The sequence below is a fragment of the Orbicella franksi genome, chromosome 4 (assembly GCF_964199315.1).
Source record: "Orbicella franksi chromosome 4, jaOrbFran1.1, whole genome shotgun sequence".
Classification (NCBI taxonomy): Eukaryota; Metazoa; Cnidaria; class Anthozoa; order Scleractinia; family Merulinidae; genus Orbicella; species Orbicella franksi.
Genome location: NC_138148.1, coordinates 11,066,093 through 11,088,784, shown reverse-complemented (window position 1 = coordinate 11,088,784; position 22,692 = coordinate 11,066,093). Strand labels below are relative to the sequence as shown.

Here is a 22,692-nt window from a genome sequence, read left to right as displayed (position 1 = left end):
ACATTACAGATCACTAATAGGGAACGTGAGCTAATGGTCACTCGCAACAGTTTGCAGCATGTTTCAGCAATTGTACTTTGATAAATTATTACTGCCACTCGTTTTCAGTTGACACTACAGTGATGACATCAAGCAAATGCCCAGTCATCCAGTGAACAAGTTATAGTCATACTTTGACATTGCAAGTTACCATAGCAACAGTTTAAGCTAACAAAACACTTTTACCTTTAAACGTTTATGTAATAAATTAAACAGGAAAGACCTTGTTCGACCACATTTACAAACCCTGCGAAGAGAGCTGGAAATAAGACGCGCAGCGGAGTAATTTTGACGAATTTCGAGGTGTTTGGAAGTGTGGTCAAACACTGTCTTGAGTGATTGATATGTCTTTTCAATCGAAACTAAAACTAAGGGGGAAAACGGAGAACTTGTGCGTGTTTGATATCAATATAGGCTGACTGACTGTGCTGGAAACTGTTATAAGCGGCTGGGTTATTATTGATCGACAAAATATTCTCACCCTTAACAAAGTTACAAAGAAATCTACTTACCAGAAAGAGGGGCTTTTAGCTGAGCCTTATTCGTCTAAGGGTCCTAGAATTCCATTTCTGTGGTTGGCCCCATGAACGCCGCCTATGATGAACCAATCGCGAGGTGGGTGGGCCATCACAAAGACTGTAATCAAGGTAAATCATTATTTGATAGACACCAGGCTCCGTGATGAGAAATATAGCTTCGTAAGTTCCATTATTGTGATGGAAAACAGTGGCCGCAATGCTTGTTGGACCACGTACGTAAACCCTCCACGTGTCTCCACCAATCAACTTCGTTCGATTGTCTGAGGTTTTTGACTGGATGAAAATCCTGCTGAACTCTCCCCCTGGTCTGATATCTTTGAATATAATGTCACTTGTTGTAGCGTTGCTTCTATTGGTTTTACCCCAATGCTCCTTCACTAATCCCCAGGCCATATTGTCAGTGCAAGGCTTAATAATATTCTTCCAGTCTACCCGTGCACGGCGCTGACGAAGCCAGTCGTGTCGGAAGTCTTGCAATCTACGCGAAATTAACGACTTTTTTGCTTGACGAGGGCTTTGATGGACATTGTTACGAGAATTGTCTGGTCCTTTCTTTGAGTTAATCAAAGAGTTGAATTTATTATTACTGTTTAATTTATTGATTCCGTTACCAAATTGATATCCAGTGACTTCACTTGGAGAAACAACTCCAACAAGAGGCGGGCAGTTGTTCATCATGTCCGTGAAATATTGCAAGCACAGGAGAAGTTCTAAACCAAGGCAAACAAAAACACAGAGGAACCGCATCATACCTGGCACTGGTTTGTTGTGGCTCTTGGGAAGCAGAGAACTAGAAGGCATCGTCTTAATGAATACGCTAGATTGCAGTGAAAATGGAAAGAAACGGGGATAGTCTGAGTACGATGACTTATGTGTTTAAGGTTCTGTTGAAAGTTCTTTGCTAACCTCAATTCTAAGCTCCCTTTCTTGAGTTTTTCAAACTCACTTGGTGACTTGACTGCCGGGAGAAGGCTTTCGTTCTCTTTGATTGATGATTGATTGATTTTGACAATAACCTTAAGTGGGTATAGGGCCAGTTCTTTTTTTTCTCCGGTTTCTGTAATCGATAATTCTTTACGGGATGGGCGGATTGGCCCCATGCCCAACCCCCAACCTGGAGGGCCTGGGTTTTCTGTCAGGGTGTTCTTCCCTTAGCCACAATATCCTGTTATTTGAAAGGCGCCGGATACCCGCCTTTTGCCGTTGTCGCTCAGCTGCAATACAACTGCATTACCGGGGTTATGACGAGGACATGCGACAGCCGACTTGGTGGCAGAGCCTTTGGCACGATGGGCATTTCCTGGCATTTGCGAAGTACACCTGGTGGCCCCAGCACACTCCACCAGGACCCCTTACCACCCTTCAACCCCAAAACTCTCTCTTTGAGGGTCTGATAATTATAAGCTAAGTCCTCATTTCGTCAATGACGATTTTGAATTCAATAGCGGTCACCTTGTTATCGTTAAGCGCTTTCCACACTAGCCTAGACGGTATCAGTATACCCCAAAATTGACAATTTATAATAAAAATGTTTTTGGCTTTTTAGATTACCGCGTCATCATTTTCACAGTTTTTGTGTATTTCTCTCAGCACAGCGGAAAAACGCCCCAAAGATCTCCCGAAGAATATTTTTCTTCGTATCTCGAAACTAAAATTTCAGCAAGTGAAGCGCACGTTTTGAGTTCTGTTCCTGCGAGTTCTCAACGCTTGTTTGTACCCAGATTCCTTTTGGCTTCAACTCAAGTTTTCAGGAATACAGCGAGTGCCGGAAAAAAAAAAAAACAGGAAGTTGTGTAGCCGTAGTCCTCCCGTTTATTAAACCACAAAGTCAACATGCTGTACTGTTACTCCCTCTTACAAAACATTTTCATTGCATTCTGCAACGATTTTAAATCACACTATCACACGTTCGCATCTATTTTGTTTCTCATTGTTCGCATATACTCGTCCTTCGATGACGTCAAAGGTTAATTCGTCCCATTCTTCGCTATTCCTCCGTCGAAGCCGTGGAGATGGTCAATTTTACCTTGAAAATTCATAGAAAATGAACGATATTTTTTCGCAGTGGTTATCAGAAAAACAAGGAAATTTATATAATCAAATGAATACTTTGGGGTTAATTGTGAATGATCTTTAAGAGTAGGAGGCCCTTTCCAAACGCCGCTCCATTCAAGCGCCCAACCTAACTGATGAGTTAAGTACGGCAGAAGAGCGGCGTTTGAATCAGTTTGGTTCGGCAGGTTAGGTTTGGTGCGGCAAACAACATTAAATTCAGCAGGGTCTGTCGCACTATGCGACGTTGGAGCGGCAGCTGATTCATACGGCGTTCTCCTTATGTGTCGAACCAGAAGCATATCACCTCGCGTCTAAATCCTCTTTATATGTTTGGAACAATGCTGGGGTTTTTTAGCGGACCAATCAGAACCACGGAATTTTTCTTGCCCAAATATGGAATTGGTGGATTGAGGTAAGTTTGTTTACAAAATGGCGGCTTTTTGCAGAGAGGTTGTCACCCTGCGAGCAGAGCCTCTTTTATCGTTTTTTTTTGAGCGGACAAGAGACGGAAAAAGAGGCTCTGCACAAATCTGCTTTAGCCTTTGAAGTCGCCGTAGCCCCAAATCTCGGGCTAGTCATTCCGGTTTACGGTCGTCAAACTGGTTTTTCGAGTGCGAGCATCAACTTTTACGAGAAACCGATGGTCGAAACTGAGCCCACTGGCTGCAAGAAAAACATGGCGGCGAAAGGGCCGGCGAAAGGAGATCGTGCGAAAACGCTTGACGATGTTCTGCTTACACGCAAGCATCAGTCAGCTTCCATCAAGTCTTTCACATCTGGGACTTTCGTATCTTTACCCAGGGTCACTGGTCACGGAAAATCTTTCATTTTATAAGCTTATCAACCTTCGCTCCCGTTCGCAAAAAAGTTGCAAAAGCACTCCGAGCTCTGATTTTCTCTGCCCACTAACTGCGCTGATCGAAGACCAAAGCCAAACTTACCAAGTTTTCGGTAAGAATTGTTTGAAGCTCGAGGAATTTAAACAGGGCGACCCCGGCGATTTGTTGTTTTCAAGTAAAGCATTAAGAAGGTTCATCAAATCTGAGCGAAGAAAATATTTTTGGCGTTGTTTTAGATGAAACTCATTGTATGGTTATTTGGTGAGTTGTCATTCTTTTTTCAGCTTCTTACAGATCATGAGTGATAATCATCTTTACTCTTATTTATTTATATTTATTTCTTTACTGTTATTTTCCTTTGTGTCGGTGAAGGATAATTATTATGCATGCACAAACCAGAAATAAGTTAAATGAAACGTTAAATAAAACCAAGAATTAAATTGAATCATGATTGTATATACCTGATGATTTAATTATGATATCATTTCGGTTTGAGAGATAAACTAGTTTACTAGAAAGCATATTGTAACGCCTTCCAAACTAAAATGTGGCATTCCAATTTGGAAAAATTCCGAAGGGTACTGGTATTTGATGCCGAAAAAGTTTGTGTTTCCGAAAGGTTTTGGCTTATTGGAAGGAGAAAAAGAAGTGTTCAGTTGAGTCCGCCAGGGACAATACATCCAATTTCACCAAAATGTACAATTTAATGTAAAAAAGATCGTGCACCCATCGCGCTTTCCTTTTTTGAGAGATTCAGATTTTCTGATCTCCCGGCCCACAACTTATCAGAATAAAACGGTCATCCATCTATGATTCTAAAAGGATTCAGAATTTCTGATTCCCCAAGACTTTAATAGTTTCAAAAAACTGATCCCCAGTCCACAACCCGTCAGAGCAAAACAGTCATCTATTTATAATTCTAATTGCATTCAGAATTTCTGATCCCCATCACCTCACGAGACAAAAACGGCTATCTGTTCATGGTTCTAAAAGTATTGCGAATTTCTGATCCCCCTCCCCCACCAAATCAGCTAACATGATAGAAAGAGCTGTCGATTTATAATTCTACAATATTTCAGCATTTCTGATCCCACATGACTTAAAGGGATTCAAAAATTCTGATCCCCCAGTGCATAACTTATCAGAACAAAACGGTCATCTACCCATAATTCTTAAAAGGATTCAGAATTTCTGATCCTCCTTGTCAGGTGACAGGACAGAAATGGCCGTCTATTTATAATTCACAAGAAATTAACTAGATGTCTGATAGCTAAAAAGTAACGATTGGATAGTAACTTTAAACACATAACAGACAAAAGGATCACAGAGTAAAGGGCATCAGAAAAGTACACAAATGAAATATTCACAGCTAGGTCATTATTAATAACGATTTGAAACCACGCCAAAGGATCGAGACAAAGATAACAAGAATTTTAATCACGACTCAGCTGCCGTCTGCGCCACCTCCGTTTTCTGCTTTAATGTGTTCGTTTCGGATTGAGGGCCGCTATTCTTGCCTTTTTTTTTTCCTCTGCTCTGCAATGAAGCAATTGAAGCTAAATATTCTTATAAATAGCGATAGAATTAACATTGTTTTTCATTAATCAATTGATCGGGAGTGTATTCTTTTGTAAAGAATAAAGAGCACTATGTAGGCAATGCGGTAGTGAAGTGTATCGAGCGTGATCTGTAGCTTCAAATCAATTCAGTGTAAACTTTAAGTTACCTCTTCAAAAAGCACACTAACAAGCTATTATGCAAGCATTTCATACATAGGAAATGCGTGTGAATAATTTCCTCGTTACGGGTGCTAATAAAATCAGGAGAACAAACGTTTTTCTTGTGTTTCGGTGATCGCGAAATAAATATAACAACGAAATTTCTTCAGCCACAACATTGATTTCGATTCAAAGATTGAGCAGCTAACTTTAATGTTGAGCAACAATTATGATATACTTACTTTTCTGCGACTTGCCTTTCTTTCACCGAAGCAATCAAGATACTCATTTGAACTTGGACAAATCATTCCATGTTTCTTGCTGCTATTGACAATGTTGGATTCGAAATTGCGCGCAAATAACCGACTCCTTTGGAAAGGGAATCTGCTGGTCAAAAGTATTCTTTTATCAGATTCACCGAACGATTATGGGATCGAACGGAAACACCAAAATGGCGGGCAAAAACCGTGGTCAATGTTGTTAGGATTCGATAACAAAGCTCTCTGTTATTTTATAGCCTTGCTCTACGTTGGAAAGCAGTCACAAATTGTTTACAGATGTCCGTTGTTATTCCAGTTGAGTCAAATCCCAGTAAAGGTGGAAAAGTATGAAGTTTCGTCGGCAAAACAGTGTGGCAATCAAACTATTTGCCAGCTGCTGGCGGTTTCTCTTACACTCGTCAGGTTTACAGAAAGCTTATGGTCCCTGCAGCTTTCCAAGGTAAACTGATTTTCTTGCATAATTTGTGAAGGTTCTTGAAATACTGGAAATGCTCTGGCCGGTTAAATTGATCGTGGAAGATTACAGAAGATGCAGATGCTTTAACACACTGTTAAGTCTTGTTGATTTCGTGAATGCAAATGTTCATTTCCTAAAGGAGTTATGAAAGCAACTGTATTCAACACAACAATATACGAACAATTTCGCGTTGGGAAAATCATTCATTATAAAAGTACAGTAAGTGCAATAAATGTGAGCTCTCTAATGTAGTTTACATATACTTCATATAGCTAGTGTATATCTTGTCTAGGATCAAGTGGGCATACATGTATGTATTATACAACACCTAAAACACAAGATATCAAAAAGCAACATCCTTCACCTTTTTGATTTTCAGGTTGATGGTGGTGCTCTTGAGGTTATGTTAGATGTGCATGTTACATTATCAAGACCTTTTGTTTGCTACTTATTACTTGAGTTGCAAAAGACTGATGTTATTTTCATTAGGGTGGTTGAAGTTCTCTTTATTTGGGCAGTATTTCAAAGGTTTTTTTATAATTTGGCATTTCGTTATGCAAATAGAGGTTATTTAGAACAGCAGATATAATTCACAGCTAGGTTACAGAAAATTACTTTTAACCACTTCCAGAAATTTGTACATAAGGCTTACCATAATTTGAAAAACACATGATTCATGGATAAAATTAATTGAATAAAATACTTTCATGAAGAAATTAATGTAATTGAAATTTGAAATTCATTTCAAGAATATTTTGTGCTTTTCTGGTCACGAAATCTGTTTACATTTGATGAAAATTTACTGAAGAATGTAAACATTTACTAGACTCCAATTTAAATAGCTGAGAAGTGTTTCAAACAGGATTTTTGAAAGATATATGTTAAATTTAAGTAAGTTTTGTGATAAATCACAACATAATGGAAACTCATTTCCAGCCAGATTTTGTCCTCCTTTTGCATCTGGATGTGCCTGGTTTTTGGTATTAAATTTTAATGTACAACTGTAGCAGCTTTAAATAAAACTATGAGTTATTTATACATTTTCCTATGTAAATACAGAGATTTCACTTCGGTTTAGGATTTGAAGAGCAGGTATCAAAGTTCAATATAAAATGAGTAATGAAGAGTTTTCAATAGTTAGCTATATTTTCACCACCTGTGACTAAGAAAGCTTTTGGCCAGGTTAACATTAAGGTGCTACGTGTACATGAGTGATGATAACTTTTAGATTGGCTGCTATCTTTTTACTATCTCTGGCTTTTGGGTAGGTTATCGCAGTGTGATATGAGTGATGGGTAGTTTTCAGATAGGCTATCTTGTTACTAACTACAGCAGAGGTAGGTTTCAGATAGGATAGTGTTTTATTGTTCAATATAAGGACTAGTCTTCAGATAGCCTAGTTTTTGGCTTACTACAGTAGTGGTGGTTTTTGGATAGACAAGTTAGTGGATAGCTAGGCCATCTAAGTATCTGTTGAATATCTATACAGGAAGCTAGTTTTTAGCTAGTCTATCTATTTCCTAACTATCTGATGGATAGATATTAGTTAACTTTAAGCCATGCCAAAGATAGCTATCCTCTATCTACAAAACCTCTTGGATAGAAAAAAGATAGAGATTTTCATCCATCAACCAGGAATGAGATAGTTGCAAGTAGCATGAAGTTAGTAATAAACTAGTAATAAGATATGATCGTTTTTGGGAGGGCTTCTTTAACTGAGGACAGCAAACTATTGCCAGCTACCAGGAACATCTCCAAGATAAGTATGCTAAATCAAAAAAGAAAGAATAGAATTGCTTGTAGCATTAGCTACAATACTTGCATCCATATCTGTCAGGTCTTTATAAAAACAATTTTACCCACACCCTTCTCCTTTGAGCATGGTTAAACTGGTTGCGTAACTGAAGTGTGAATGAACTGGTAGCCCACTCAAAAAGTTAGATTGAAGATGTAAAAACATGTTGGGCAATGCTAAAGGCCATGGCCACTGCTATATGACAACAGGTTTTTGGAGGACACTGTATACATGTATGTAGAGTACATTGACCCAGTTAAATGTATCAACTGCAAATTTAAATGTTCATGTAAATTGCAGTCTTTAATTGTCATCCCTGTAATGTACTGTAGTGTTCTGGAACGCTCTTTTTGTTTGATAACAGTGAGGTGCCTTGTTTCCATGTTAAACAGAAATTGTTAGAAATTTTTCCTTCACACAAGGTGAGCTAATTCTGACAGAGAAAGTGGAGTCTGCATTTATGCCTACAGTTGTGCAGTTTTAGTAATCTCACTTTTTTGGTCAATTCTGAACTTTCCTATCCTCTTAGGTACTGTTTGATATTGTTTTTTTAGATTTACAGCTACTGTAATTTTGAAGTGCATAGATCATTGTAATACAATGTGTGATGGTTACAGTTACTTATATTAATAGACTGCTGTGAAGAAACTTGTTCTTCATCACTCTCTCAGTATAATCTGAGTGTATGGAATCTGTTAAGAATTATGCTATATTTGTATAAAATTTCTAATTGAATATTGTTATCAAGAAAAATATTTTGATTAGACATTGTTCAGGCAGGCAGCAAGATCTAAACCCTGTCTTCAATGTTGTGATTTAATGTGGCTACATTGGATGCAACACTGGCTTCGCAGGGGATCAGAAATTCTGAATCTTCTCCTGTGTTCTTTGGGGGATCAGAAATTCTGAACCCTTTGTAGAGTTCTTTAGGGGGATCAGAAATTCTGAACCCTTTCTAGTGTTCTTTGGGGGATCAAAAATTCTGAACCCTTTCTAGTGTTCTTTGAGGGATCAGAAATTCTGAACCCTTTTTAGTGTTCCTCGGGGGATCAGAAATTCTGAACCTTTTCTAATGTTCTTTGGGAGATCAGAAATTCTGAACCCTTTCTAGTGTTCTTTGGGGGATTTGAAATTTTGAATCCTCTCTTGTGTTGTTTGGGGATCAGAAATTTTGAATCGTTTTCTATGGAGGTACCTCTCGAGACAAGAAATTCAAAAAAATCATTTGGTGTCTTATGCGTGACTTAAACATTACATTTCAGTTCAAATAAAGAACAGGAAATTGCTTGGAAGAATTTTTTAATTCCTTGCAAACAGGGAAACTTTTCCTCTGAGTTTTAACACCAGTTTAAGATTCTTAGTATATTGCAAAAATCGTCTTTGGAATTAAATGGCAATCATAGATTTCCGTCTAAGCTCCACGTTTCACTTAAGGCCAATTTTGCACTCATTTCCAACGGGACTTCCAAGCCTGCAACGTAAAAATAACTTTTCTCCGAGACAGGTTTCTATTTTACACCGAAAAAGTAGCCATTTTTGAAGTGGTTCTTAGTATTTACTCTGAATTTTATCAAATTGGAACACCACATTTTAGTTTGGAAGGCGTTCTGTGCTGTTTTTATTGTTACTCAGGCATACTTTTGAGCATTTTTATTATTAGTTTGGCATTATTTAATCTTTGCCACAATGAATCAACATTAATTACTGATTAATTATCACTTATTGATATTCACATGGTGATATTCATGTCACACTGGTTAAGTTGGACTGGTAATCATGGCCAAGTTCCCTTCCAGGCTGCCTATTCTATGGTTGGCAACATACAGTAAAAACAATTCTGAAAGTTCCAATGTTTGCCTGGCTGCAATGGCCAGCACAAAGTTGGGGAAAAATTAATAAAATTAATAAGATGTTAAATATGACAGCTGTCAAAACCATCAGGATGTCACCTGACAAAAGAAATGTCAAATATATTGTTGAAAAAGCTAAGGGTGTGTTCCTTTGGGGTGATCTGGATCAGGATTAGGGATCCAAGATCACTCAGATCATTGTGCATCAAACAAAAGGAGCTGATGAATCCATGACCAGAGTGGATTCATCAGTTCCTTTGATGTACCATGATCTGAGTGATCTTGGATCACTGATACTGATCCAGATCACCCCAAAGGAATGCATCCTAAGAGTGAACCACAGGATACCTTTAATTGGCTTATCAATGATATGGTAAACAATGTGCATGCTGAAAAAATCATAATTTTCTGCCAGTCATTAAGAGCAGTGACGTGGTGACATTTACGACACTTTTCAACACTTCCTTCCATGAAAAAGTAAAATTAGGGACTGTGTATCACTCAAAGACCCCTCAAGACATCAAGGATAATATAATGTTTTTTTTCAGGACTGATTAACTGTCTCACAATGGAAATACTTGCCTGGTAATAACAGCTAGTGCCCTGGGAACGGGAGTTAACATACCCAACATCTGAAAGGGCTGTTATATTTGGAGTGCCAGAGAACATGGAATCATATCTTCAAGTAGTTGGAAGGGGTGAAAGGGATGGTTCTGATGTTTTGTCCATAATGTTTTACCGTGCATACCACTTGTGTTACTGTGATCCCACAATGAGGGCATTTGTTAAAAACAAAGTTAAATGTAGGCATGTGGAAACAGTTTTTAAAACAGATTTTTAATGAGAAGATACAAAAACCTTCCATACTGCACAAGGGCTGTGATGTGTGTGGTAAACAGTGTGATCGTGGAGCCTGCCCAAAAGAAATGTTAAAAAATTATGCTTCGACGATCAAGATAAAACTTTCTACAAGTAGGGAGGTCAAAGCCATGAAAACTTTGCAGAAAGTTTTATCTTGATAGCCCTTTTCACTATAATTTTAGTAATTTGTATCATTTTTGACAGCTTACATTAAGTCAAGAGGATGATCAGATCACATTTAACAAATTTGTTTAGCATTGCCAGGAGGTGCAATGTCTCTCAGGGGTGCAAATCAAAGATTTCGGTTTCACTTATAATATGGGTGTTTAGAACAAACTACCTCCCTTCCAGGTTGTACATTGCTGTCATTCTATTTCTGGTGTCCTTAATTTAACTTTAATTAGCATAATTGCCTATAGCTCGCTAATAAGGCAATGGTGATCAGGAAGGTGCTCAGGTGACACATTTACAGCGAAGGTGGATACAAATTACATAAAAGACATTAACAAATAGCAAACGAAACTACTCACGCGTGCATACGAAGAACGATTACGATTTGTGTGTACTTGATTACAAAGAAAATTTGTATTTAAATGTCCTTTCAACTATTCTCCTCCAGTGCTGATAAGAGTTAGGTTTTGCAACTTTATCCTGCCGGATTGTTTCGGTTGTGTTTGCTTCTAGACTGTTTCAATTCTAAGTCTAAGACGGACGACTTTTTTGCGATCTTCTTGGCAAGGCCATCGTGACTCCGCAGTATAAAGTTATACTTACTTCCAGCACCGCACAAATTCAGGCATTCAGCCCACAACAAAGGTAGCACGAATCCTTTTCATTCTTCACCTTAACTATATTGTTCCATCCCCCCCAAAAAAATCAACTTTAGCACTCGACATCTAACTTTAGCTCTCAACATCCAACTTTATATCACTCAGCATTCAACTTTATATCACTCAACATCCAACTTTATAGCTCTCAACATCCTACTTTAGCACTCAACATCCAACGTTAGTCATCAACATCCAACTTTAGGCCTCAACATCCAACTTTAGGGCACTCAACATCTAACTTTAGCAATCAACATGCAACTTTAGCACTCAACATTCAACTATTTAGCAATCAACATCCAACTTTAACACTCAACATCCAACTTTAGAACTCAACATCCAACTTTAGCCATCAACATGCAACTTTACCACTCAACATGCAACTTTAACACTCAACATCCAACTTTACCACTCAACATCCAACTTTAGTAATCAACATCCAATTTATCAATTTCGAAATTATCCTGTCGAAATGGTTTGATATTTTTATTACAAGGAACTTCTAAGCTGAATGTTGAATCGAAGTTAACCTTTTATTAAGGATTCTGGTGTGAATATTTTATTCCGACCACGGGCTTTCGTTCATTCAGCTTCGTAAGTCGAGCTTTCTAAAATGGACAGTCTGCGAAATGTTGACTTCGGCTTTGCGGACAGCGTACAATTTCCGCCAAAAAGTGTCAAATGTCAAAAGGTTACGTCACATCCACAAGGACCTGGTTCTGGTGGGTCAAAATGGCGGATTTCTGTAGTGTTGTGCAAGCCATAAATGACCTGGTTGTGAAGATCGAAAGATTGGAAGATTCTTGCGAAATCAGGTCGACAGTGTTAAGATTGGATTATATAAATAGGATGCTGGTTAATCTCGATGTTCCTGATGACATTCTGAACGTAATGAGTGGTTTGTACGAGACTGTTGTGGCCATTGAAGCAAATCACAGCACCCAAGCTCGTCATGGTTATCAGGGACAGCTGCGTGATACTGAGGTTCGAGGACGACCTTCGTTTCAAATACCCCAAGAGCAATTATCCTTTCTCTTGGACCAGGGTTTCAAAGTGTCGGAAATCGGTGTTTTGTTGGGTGTAGGACAGAGGACTGTCGAAAGGAGAATGTCAGCATTTGGCTTGAGTGTTTCTGGTGAGAGCTTTTAAGCTTACCTGTAAAAGGTTTCTCTTTATTTTCTGTGATATGTACCTATATTTTGAAAGTTTACTAGGTTGGAATTAGTACTATTACCACGAAGTCCTTTTCTGTTGCTGTTGATCGTTAATGCCATAGATTTCATTCTGCTCTTTTTCATATAATATTAATTCTCATTTGCATATTTTAAATTTTAAGTTATTTCTCTTTTTCTAATTTTTAACTCCACATCTGCATTTAAACCAGCCTTAGCTCATCTGCGATATGTGAATAAATAAAGTTCACTCAGTACTTGCTTTACTTATAAAGAAAGTGTAAGCTTATGTAGAATTGAAGGCCGTGGAGATGGGGTGGGTAAATAATTTATCAGTTACGACGTCAATAACAGAGGTAATACATGTTTAGTTTAACAACAGTTTGAATTTCAATAAATCCAAGGAAACCTTGTTTACTTCAGGTACGTTTAGTAACCTGAGTGATGAACAACTAGACAACTTGTTGAGATCTGCACAACAGTCTAATCCTAATATTGGCATTAGGATGGCGAAAGGCTTACTACATAGTAAAGGACATCGGGTGCAAAGAGAATGGATCAGACAGTCATTTTTGAGGACAGATCCTATTGGAGTGATGCAGCGATGGAGAGATGCTGTAAGAAGAAGACTTTACAATGTCCACTCTCCATTGGCTCTTTGGCATATTGATGGAAACCATAAACTTATAAGGTAAATATGGAATTAAGAATTAGTTATGTCCTTCAAAGGTATACTCTGCTGATTTCAAAAGTGCATGTCAATGGGTAATGTAAAAATAGTAATCATAATAATAGCAAAAACATGACTTCACTTAGGAGTATTAAGTTCAGATTTTCCCCCTTTTTGCTGCCTTGCATACCTAATGTTGTTTCTAGATGGAGAATAGTCATCCACGGAGGCATCGATGGATATTCCAAAATACCAGTCTATCTCCATGCATCAGACAACAAGGCAACCACTGTCCTTAGCCTGTTTCTTGATGCAGTTAATGAATATGGTTTACCATCACGAGTACGCTCAGACAAGGGTGGAGAGAATGTGGATATATCATGGTACATGCTTACACATCCACAAAGGGGCTCCGGAAGAGGAAGTATGATAACAGGTAATAAATTGATTAAAGGAATTGATAATATGAAACTTTGTCTTAATTGTGCTTGCCATTGATTACTTTCGTAAATTGTAGGTAAAAGCACACACAATCAACGGATAGAGAGGCTTTGGAGAGACGTTTCTGACGGATGCTCAACATTGTTTTACAATTTGTTTTATGAATTGGAGAGGTCTGGGATGCTAAATCCAAATGATGAAATTCATTTGTGGTGCCTGCACTACACATTTTTACCAGACATTAACAAGCATTTGACAAACTGGAAAAATGCATGGATTCATCATCCTTTGAGGTCTGAGCGGAACGCCACGCCAATGCAGTTATGGATAAGGGGACTCCATGGTATCTGGGGGAGTGGATCAACAATTGATAGAGAGGTTTTCCAGGTGAACATTTTGCTGGTTTATTTGTTTGTTTGTTTTCAATTCCATTTCTTATCTTACTGTTAATATCATAATGTAAACATGTCATAAGACATTATTGGGCTTGGTTTTTAATGACTGGTGAAAATGTAGAGAACCCCCATAAATCAGAAATAATTGAGTTGTGGGTTTTATATGTAAACAACAACATAAATAACTGTAGCCTTTTTGTTTGCAGAATGGCTTCACAAACTATGGAATCGACTGGGATGGACCCGTACCAGCTCCATCTCCTGAAAGTGTAGAGGTTCCAGAAACTAGATGCCCTATTGATCCTGAAAGACTGCAATCTTTGTCATTATTTTATCCCCCTCATAATGCATCAGTTAATGATGTTATTGAGGTATTTGTGCGTGCTGTTACACATGTGTATGAGATGTTGAATCCTCAGCATCCACGTAACAACATGAGTATTTCTCCATAATAAGTCGTTTTTAATGATAAACGTAAAACATGGTTGAAATCAATATTATTGCGTAAACCTAATGTTTCTAGTACACATCAGTAATACAATATTAATTTAAAAAACAATACAAGGCTCAGTGTAGCTTGTTAAACGCAATCGGTCAAGCCAACTGACAGGCCAATCATGCTGAAGAAGCTTATTGCAAATGCTATTGTAAACAAGAGGAACAATGCTACTTTAATAAAATTGTTACATACTACAAAGATCAGTCAATTCTCTAATAATTTTTTTTTATATATATAACCTATGACATAACAATACATTACAATACATAACTTACTTACAAGTCATTATAGGAGTACAAAAAACAAAAGTGAGAACTTACGAAAAAAAAAAAAGAGATAAAAGTACAAGAAGAAATAAGTACAAGAAAGAAAATAAGACGGAGAACAGGTTCCTTTTTCTAAACTAATAGAGTTAATATCTACAATGGCCAGTAATGTGGCTCCTTTTTTTTTTTGGTTTTGTTGTTATATCCATTTTTGATATTCTATCTATTGTTAAGCGTTACAACTTTATCTGTTACTTAGATTTGTGCTTCTCTATTTGAAGTTTACTTGTAATGATGGCCACGGAAACTTCCCAGTAGTACTCTTCTTCTTTTCTAGAGGCAGTGTAAATATAGTGTTTTGCAATAATCAAGCAGAGGTTTAAACCAAGTCGACGAGAGAAGTCATTGGTAACAACATATATTATCCTGTTTTCATCAAGAGTCATTGGCTCAGAGTTTTTGGAAATCCACCAGTTAGTAAACTGAGACCAAAAGCTCTTAACTTTCAAACAGGTTGCGAAAAGGTGAGTTAGTGTTTGTCTTTCAGAGCATAGGTGACATTTATCGGATTCTTTAAGTGCGTCTCTAAAAAGTGTTGCGTTTGTTGGCAGAATGTGATGAATAATTTTAAATTGAAAGATGGCAAGTCTGGTGTCCTTGGTGACTTTGAAAGGAAGGCTATAAATGAGTTGTATTGTTTTCTCATTCAGATTTGCTTTTACCATCCTTTCTTCAGCAGTAGGCGTTACAAACTTATTTTTAACAAAGAATTGTGTTGCTGATTTGCAAGAGAGCTTATTTAAAGTTAGTCTATCGTTATCTTTACCGTCCTGAGGCGCCTGGATATTTCCTTTTAGGATGTTGATCCATTCTCTAGGGATTGAGTGGCATATGCCATGATACATAAGAAAGTTAGCTTTGATTTTAAATCTAGAGCAGAACTCAGTAAAAGGTAAAAAGGCGTTGTTTTGGAAAATATCTTTGAGTCTAATTACTCCGGCTTCGTGCCATTTTTTGTAATAGACAGGAAAAGCCTCCGATTTTAATGAAGCGATTGTTCCAGATGATTTCATTCAAAACTTGCTCTTTGGTGTTAGGAGAGCTGCAATTTATTTTCTCCCAGGCGTAGAGAGCTTCCTTGTAAAAGGCAAGTGGTATTTCAAATTTAAGTGCTTTTAAGTCAAAATTGCATTGAAGTAAAAATAATCCTCCAACATCCCTTAGGTAGCTCAATGGTATGTGGCTCCAACTTGAAGTTTCGTTACTGTCGTTAAGTCTTTTTATCCAAGAAACTTTAAGTGCAGCGTTGATTATTTCGAAATCAGGCATATTCAGTCCACCTTTTTCTTTCGGACCGATCATGGTCTTTCGTTTTATTTTAGCTTTTTTGTTCCACACAAATTGGGTAATTGCTTGATTTACCATTGTGATAAATTTCGAAGGAAAAGTGAGAGCACTGATGTGTCATATACAAGTTTAGAGATCGCGAGAGATTTTAAGATCGTTATACGGCCATATAATGTGAGGTTTCTAGGGTACCATAAGTTAAGAAGGTTTTTCATTGAGTTCAACTTTTGTTCGAAGTTTTCTGATATGCAACTTCATCATCATGTGAAAAGTGAATACCTAAAGCGAGCACTGAGTTGGAAGGGCAAGCTTTTCCGAGGGGTTCTGTTGTTTCTCTAATAATTATTGCAAATCCCAAATGGCAAATCCTTTCTGTGTTTAATGGACAAGTATTGACCTAAAATAAGTCCTTTTTTATAAAACCTCAACTATCAAATTAGGCTGCATGACTCAAGCTGGGAATTGATTGATTGAAAAGCCTACAAATAACTGTAACATAACTATTAACTGCAGATGAACTGACACTCCAGTTTTGATATGACATCAATCTACTATACAAACTCCAGTAGTTACATAAATCTTTCAAAATTTGCAAATATGTGTATTTTATGAAAGGAAACTATTCCATAACCTTCATTTTGGAATATAAGTTTCAGTCACTTGTCAAACTTGTCACTTGTCAAACTCAATACTTATACCCCTTAATACCAAGTAGTGACTTAAAATAATTAGGGCTATTTATACGAGGAAAAAAAGCCGCAGATTACACAAGCCGCTGCTTACATAAGAAGCGAACTAACTGTATAATCGGTACATTTTAACCAGTTCACGTCTTACATGAGCCGTGGATAACATAAGCCGCAGCTTATTTTTCTTGTGTAAATGGCCCTATTGTCCTTTTCCTTATTACCCCCCCCCCCCCCCCCCACTTGTTGCAAACAATTTAATCCACACTTAATTGAGGGCTCTTAGTGGTATTGGTATTGTTAACACAACTTGATAATTTTGTGATAAACAGAAAACAGATTTGAAAACTTCAATCTGCATTTTTTTCTACTAACACAGGTTTTGTCCGTTACTGAATTAATTAAACTATTTAGACCTTCCTTAGTTGGCCATTCTACAACAGCTAACATTCATGGCATTTTGCATTAAACAGAATCACATGTGGAAAGCAAGGAAAATTTGTTAGGAAATTAATTCTTTCACCAAGTAGCTTAAGGGTGAATTATAAGCCTGTTTGACTTCTTTGAGCATTGTCATGGCAACACAATTATCTGCCAATCGTGTCCTTGAAAGAGCTGTACCTGTGGGTGCCAAAGAATTCCATACATGGAAGCATGTACACTGACTTGTGCAATTTGTGTCATGTGAAACTAAATACTTGTGCTCCATATTTGATGGCGATGTCGAAATATTCCTGAAAATCTTCGAAAGACTGGTATTTTGTCGGGATTGTAAGACTGAGGAAACGCGTTTCCGCTATTGGGAGGTCGATGCTATCGTCGAATTTTACCAACAGGTCAGTGTATCTCGTTGGCAGGATGTCAGTGCCGGTCCAGAAACTACATAGGTCAACGAGGTCTGCGCCATCTGAAACATATCAATAGCAAAACTCCTTTTTTAAATCAAAGAAAGTTTGTTCAGAACACAGTTTTCAAAGACACTGTTACAAGTCATTACAGTGAATTCCTGGTGGGAAAAGGTAAAGGGTCATTTGTTGGACGTTATTTTAAATTGCTTTTCAGACTAAAAATTGACCCTGTTTGCTTGAAAGCAGTTAGTTGTTCTACATGTGCCCATTTGGTTCTGTGGTTGATTGTATGTTTATTCACCCCTTTAACATTAACCGCGAAATACCTTCTTTTCTTAATTCCATGAACTCGATGTATCTGATAAAGAATTCAGCAGCCTTGGTATTGTTTGAAGCGTCTCTTTCTTCAAAAGTAATTTTTCCTTTAAACTCATCTCCTGTTAATGTTCTGTCTTTTTCACAAGCAAAGATGGCATCCACGAGGCAAGGCCACTTGGCCAGGGCGGTTTGTAAACCAACCTCCTCCATTCCTAGTGAAGGAAAAGAAAAGGTTGAGTTAAAATGTTTGAATGTTCCTTGGTGTTGGTCATCGGTATTGTCATTTCTTACCTTTGGCAATGTCATCCAACTCAAGCTTATGTTTAAGGATGACATTGTAGAGCATGAGTCCTTGGGTTATTAATCAAGGCGCCTCATTCAGTTTATCGTTGTCAAGGCCAGCTTCGTTTAAGTACGGTTGCTTGTTCTCTCGGAGCTCGCTTCCCGGATGGTCATCTCTTCCCAAGGAATCAATCTGAAAGTAAAACACAGGGGAGACCAACTGAATGGTGGTTCAATGAAAGAACAAAGCTATTTACTTGGTTAAGATTATTGTTAATGGTTTGTGAGTTGGGCCTAAACACCGAGGAGTAGGTAGGTACCAAGTAAAAATAAGCCTTCCAAATTCGCCACGGCGATAAATTGACTTTTATTCAAAATTATTGGACTGGCTTTTTAGGAGAAAGGGGGAGCGATAGAGACGGGGAGGGGAGTGGGTGGAAGAAAAGAGTTGGTAGATTATTTGAGTTGATTTAATGTCAGACTAACCTCACTTATTAAATGCCTAAGATCTGTGTCTGGGATGTCTTCGACAGATATAGGCGGGGGATTTTCGCACATATCTGCAGAGGGGCTGGCCAAATAATATTTGATGGCAGGTGAAAGACCATGCAAAGCTGGACCACCATGTAGGGCACAGTGCCCTATGATGCGACCGATCGCCTTGAATGCCCCTGTCAGTCTTAGCGACTGGTCATGTACAGGCAGTCTGTGATCTTTGTCGCCTTCGAAGAACATTATAGGCTTTAACGTGTTGGCGATCCCTTCGTCTGCAATTTTCATGGCACCGAGAAGGATTTACCGCACGGGTCCACTTCCGGCACCCTCCTCCCCCTCGAACCTCACCCTTGGTCGTGCCTTCAGATTCGATTTTTTTGATTTGTAATTCACCAAAATATCGCGTTTAAGTTCCTCGACGCCCTCCGTGCGCGAGACCGAAAACAGCTGCCGCGGATTATTCTCCTCCATAACTTCGTCCCTGAAACTTTGAAGGGCGTCCATGGCGTCTACCGGTTGCGCGTCTTCGTTTCTGGAGTCAGTCATCCTCTTCATCCTGCTGTGCACCTGAAATACATAATTTAGGAGGCATTTCAGATCAGTCATACTTGCTGACCAGCTGGCTTGTATACGTAGAGAGGAATTCATCCGGTGGGTATGGGGTTATGTGAAACAATTTTAACCGGGTTTATCGTAATTTTATTATAAGTTTTAATTAACGATTAAATAACCATTTAAAGTTTATCGAATACTCTGCAAACATGATATGGTGCGTTGCTTTTCGTTTGTTCTTTCAACGCTAAAACCGGAATCCAACAGAATATAAAATCTCCATGCGAATTTGTTGAGAATAGTCAGCAAAAACATCTATCCCTGGATTATGATAGACACGTAAAATTAATTTGATAGCGTGTGGCTTTGCTAGTACTTGCAAGCTATAGGAAAATCTGATTAAGTTACCCAGTAGAGCATGTGCTGCCTGGTTTGCATCGCCTCCAGATGCGGATAGCGCTGCCTCAATCTCTCCAGTCGTTGCATCAGGACATATTTCCTCTAAAAACGAAGCCATGCTTATGTTTCGTTGCGACCTGCATTGAAAACCAAATATATATATAGATATTACAAGAAAAGAAGTGGTTACTCAAGAAAAAAATAATCCAACAAGACGGACGTGCCGAAACTTAAACTGAGCTTGGCAAGATACAGGCCCATAGGTGGAATCGTAGACTAAAATTTGGGCTTAAACCAACTCTGCCACACCCACTCCCGGGTGTATTCTGGAGTACGATGTAGAACGACATTTCACATGAGGAGGTTGACAGAGTTATTCCAGAAATAAAAAGAGTAAAGGCCTTCTGCATTGTATGTCAGACTTCTGTCCCCCTATCCTCAAAGCTGTGTTTGAGATCAATCTATAAGCCCGTCCTTTAAAAGTTTATATTTACCTTGACGAAGTACAAGGTATGTCATTGTGGTCATCCTCAATGACTAGTTCGTCTATGGTTCGTTGTCTCTATCAGCAACAGAAATGTGGCATTAACACATGCATGAACATATTCTTACTGGTTTTTTGTTTTTTGTTTTTTGTTTTTTTCATGAATACCAGAGCATGTAAAATGGCATTTGCCTAAAAATCAGAAAATCAGTAATAAATGGTTGCCGTGAACATGTATATCTCTTTACCTTTAACTGGGGAACATCACGCTCATCGTTGTGCTGATCGGTTATATGGCTACTCAAACTTGCCATTGGGACGGCAATTCCAAATTTTAAGCAGTTCACTGTAGGACCATCTTCAACCTAATAGAGGGACGCGTTGAATAGCATTAGAAGTGGGGCGTACGTGAGCGTTGTTACGTTCGTACTAATTTATGGTTATATTGCATCTGACGACTCCAGCTTTCGCTGTTTTTGTTCCCCTTATAATAGTATTAAAAAAAAATTAAATATTAAACTATTTACCTTAAGTAAATCGGTACAATGTTCCACAGGGCTTTCGTCTAAATCTTTCTGAAGGGGCCTTAAATATATTTTAGAACTTCCGGCGGTATCCCTCATACGTTGCGGAGTGTAAGGGGAAGGGATGTTGTAAAAGCCTGCGTCCTCCCCTCGCTGGTACAAAAGCAATTCATAGCCAGTTTCCAGCAGTTTGGGAAACTTGCTCACTATCTGCTGATGGCACTCCAAAGTGCTACTGTCCATTTGGAATTGAATAGTGGCATCTCCCAGACCGGCGTTCAACAGCGCGGTCCTCTCTTTGACCGCAGTTGGCGGTTTAATAGCGTCGGCCTGGGAAAGACAAAAGAACTTTAACGTGCAGGTGGGGATCCGCTTGCCTTTCCCGCGACTAGAGCCTCTCGTTCTTCTGTCAGCTCCACTCACGAAGGCATTCTTTCCTCTTGAAGAAAAGAGCCTCCTGTGCTCCTGTGCAGCCTGGTTCGTGGTGATAGGCGGCTGCATCCCTAGATCCAGCTGACTAGGGGACGGTGCGGCAAGGGTGGTTGATGCGGGGGAGCTCGTACGTACGGAATGGGACCCTGGCAGTATTCATGTACAAGTTAAAACAGATCAAGTGTGAACAAAATGCGTTAAAGGAAATGAAGCATAATTATTCGAATTGAACGATAGTTAAAAGGACCAACAGCATTAAAGAATTTTTTCCTAATTAAGCGTGAATTTGTAATAGAACCGTATACTCTTCCAATGCTTATAAAAATAACCCATTTGGAAAACTGATTTTTACACCGATCCCTTTTTTTTTTTGTTCATTTAACATTGTAGTTCTCCATAGATCATATATTTCTTTTACTCAAGGACTACAAAACTCACTGAGATATTTAACTTTCTTTGGAGCATCCGAGCGATCGCAGTTTTAAGTAGTCATAGGGGAATGGGGGCGGGGTTTGGGGCGTCGGAACCTCTCCCCTCCTCTCTCGTCTCTTCCCTTTCTTCCCGCTCTCTAATAAGTGAGGTTAGTCTGACATTAAATCAACTCAAATAATCTACCAACTCTTTTCTTCCACCCACTCCCCTCCCCGTCTCTATCGCTCCCCCTTTCTCCTAAAAAGCCAGTCCAATAATTTTGAATAAAAGTCAATTTATCGCCGTGGCGAATTTGGAAGGCTTATTTTTACTTGGTACCTACCTACTCCTCGGTGTTTAGGCCCAACTCACAAACCATTAACAATAATCTTAACCAAGTAAATAGCTTTGTTCTTTCATTGAACCACCATTCAGTTGGTCTCCCCTGTGTTTTACTTTCAGATTGATTCCTTGGGAAGAGATGACCATCCGGGAAGCGAGCTCCGAGAGAACAAGCAACCGTACTTAAACGAAGCTGGCCTTGACAACGATAAACTGAATGAGGCGCCTTGATTAATAACCCAAGGACTCATGCTCTACAATGTCATCCTTAAACATAAGCTTGAGTTGGATGACATTGCCAAAGGTAAGAAATGACAATACCGATGACCAACACCAAGGAACATTCAAACATTTTAACTCAACCTTTTCTTTTCCTTCACTAGGAATGGAGGAGGTTGGTTTACAAACCGCCCTGGCCAAGTGGCCTTGCCTCGTGGATGCCATCTTTGCTTGTGAAAAAGACAGAACATTAACAGGAGATGAGTTTAAAGGAAAAATTACTTTTGAAGAAAGAGACGCTTCAAACAATACCAAGGCTGCTGAATTCTTTATCAGATACATCGAGTTCATGGAATTAAGAAAAGAAGGTATTTCGCGGTTAATGTTAAAGGGGTGAATAAACATACAATCAACCACAGAACCAAATGGGCACATGTAGAACAACTAACTGCTTTCAAGCAAACAGGGTCAATTTTTAGTCTGAAAAGCAATTTAAAATAACGTCCAACAAATGACCCTTTACCTTTTCCCACCAGGAATTCACTGTAATGACTTGTAACAGTGTCTTTGAAAACTGTGTTCTGAACAAACTTTCTTTGATTTAAAAAAGGAGTTTTGCTATTGATATGTTTCAGATGGCGCAGACCTC

The 22,692-nt window shown here is 38.6% G+C and overlaps 2 protein-coding genes and 1 pseudogene across 2 annotated transcripts in view; 1 reads left to right on the top strand and 2 right to left on the bottom strand.

Moving 5' to 3' along the window:
- The window catches only part of LOC145484659 (uncharacterized), a 107,731-nt gene that overhangs the window by 28,897 nt on the left and 56,142 nt on the right, over window positions 1–22,692 (bottom strand). The gene's annotated exons all lie outside the window — the stretch shown is intronic.
- LOC145485373 (uncharacterized) lies at window positions 578–1,551 on the bottom strand (annotated as a pseudogene).
- The window catches only part of LOC145484618 (uncharacterized), a 407,604-nt gene continuing 394,079 nt past the window's right edge, over window positions 9,168–22,692 (top strand). Inside the window, exon 1 of the mRNA XM_081463219.1 lies at window positions 9,168–9,327. The gene's annotated coding sequence lies outside the window, so the exon portion shown is untranslated. The remainder of the gene's footprint in view (window positions 9,328–22,692) is intronic.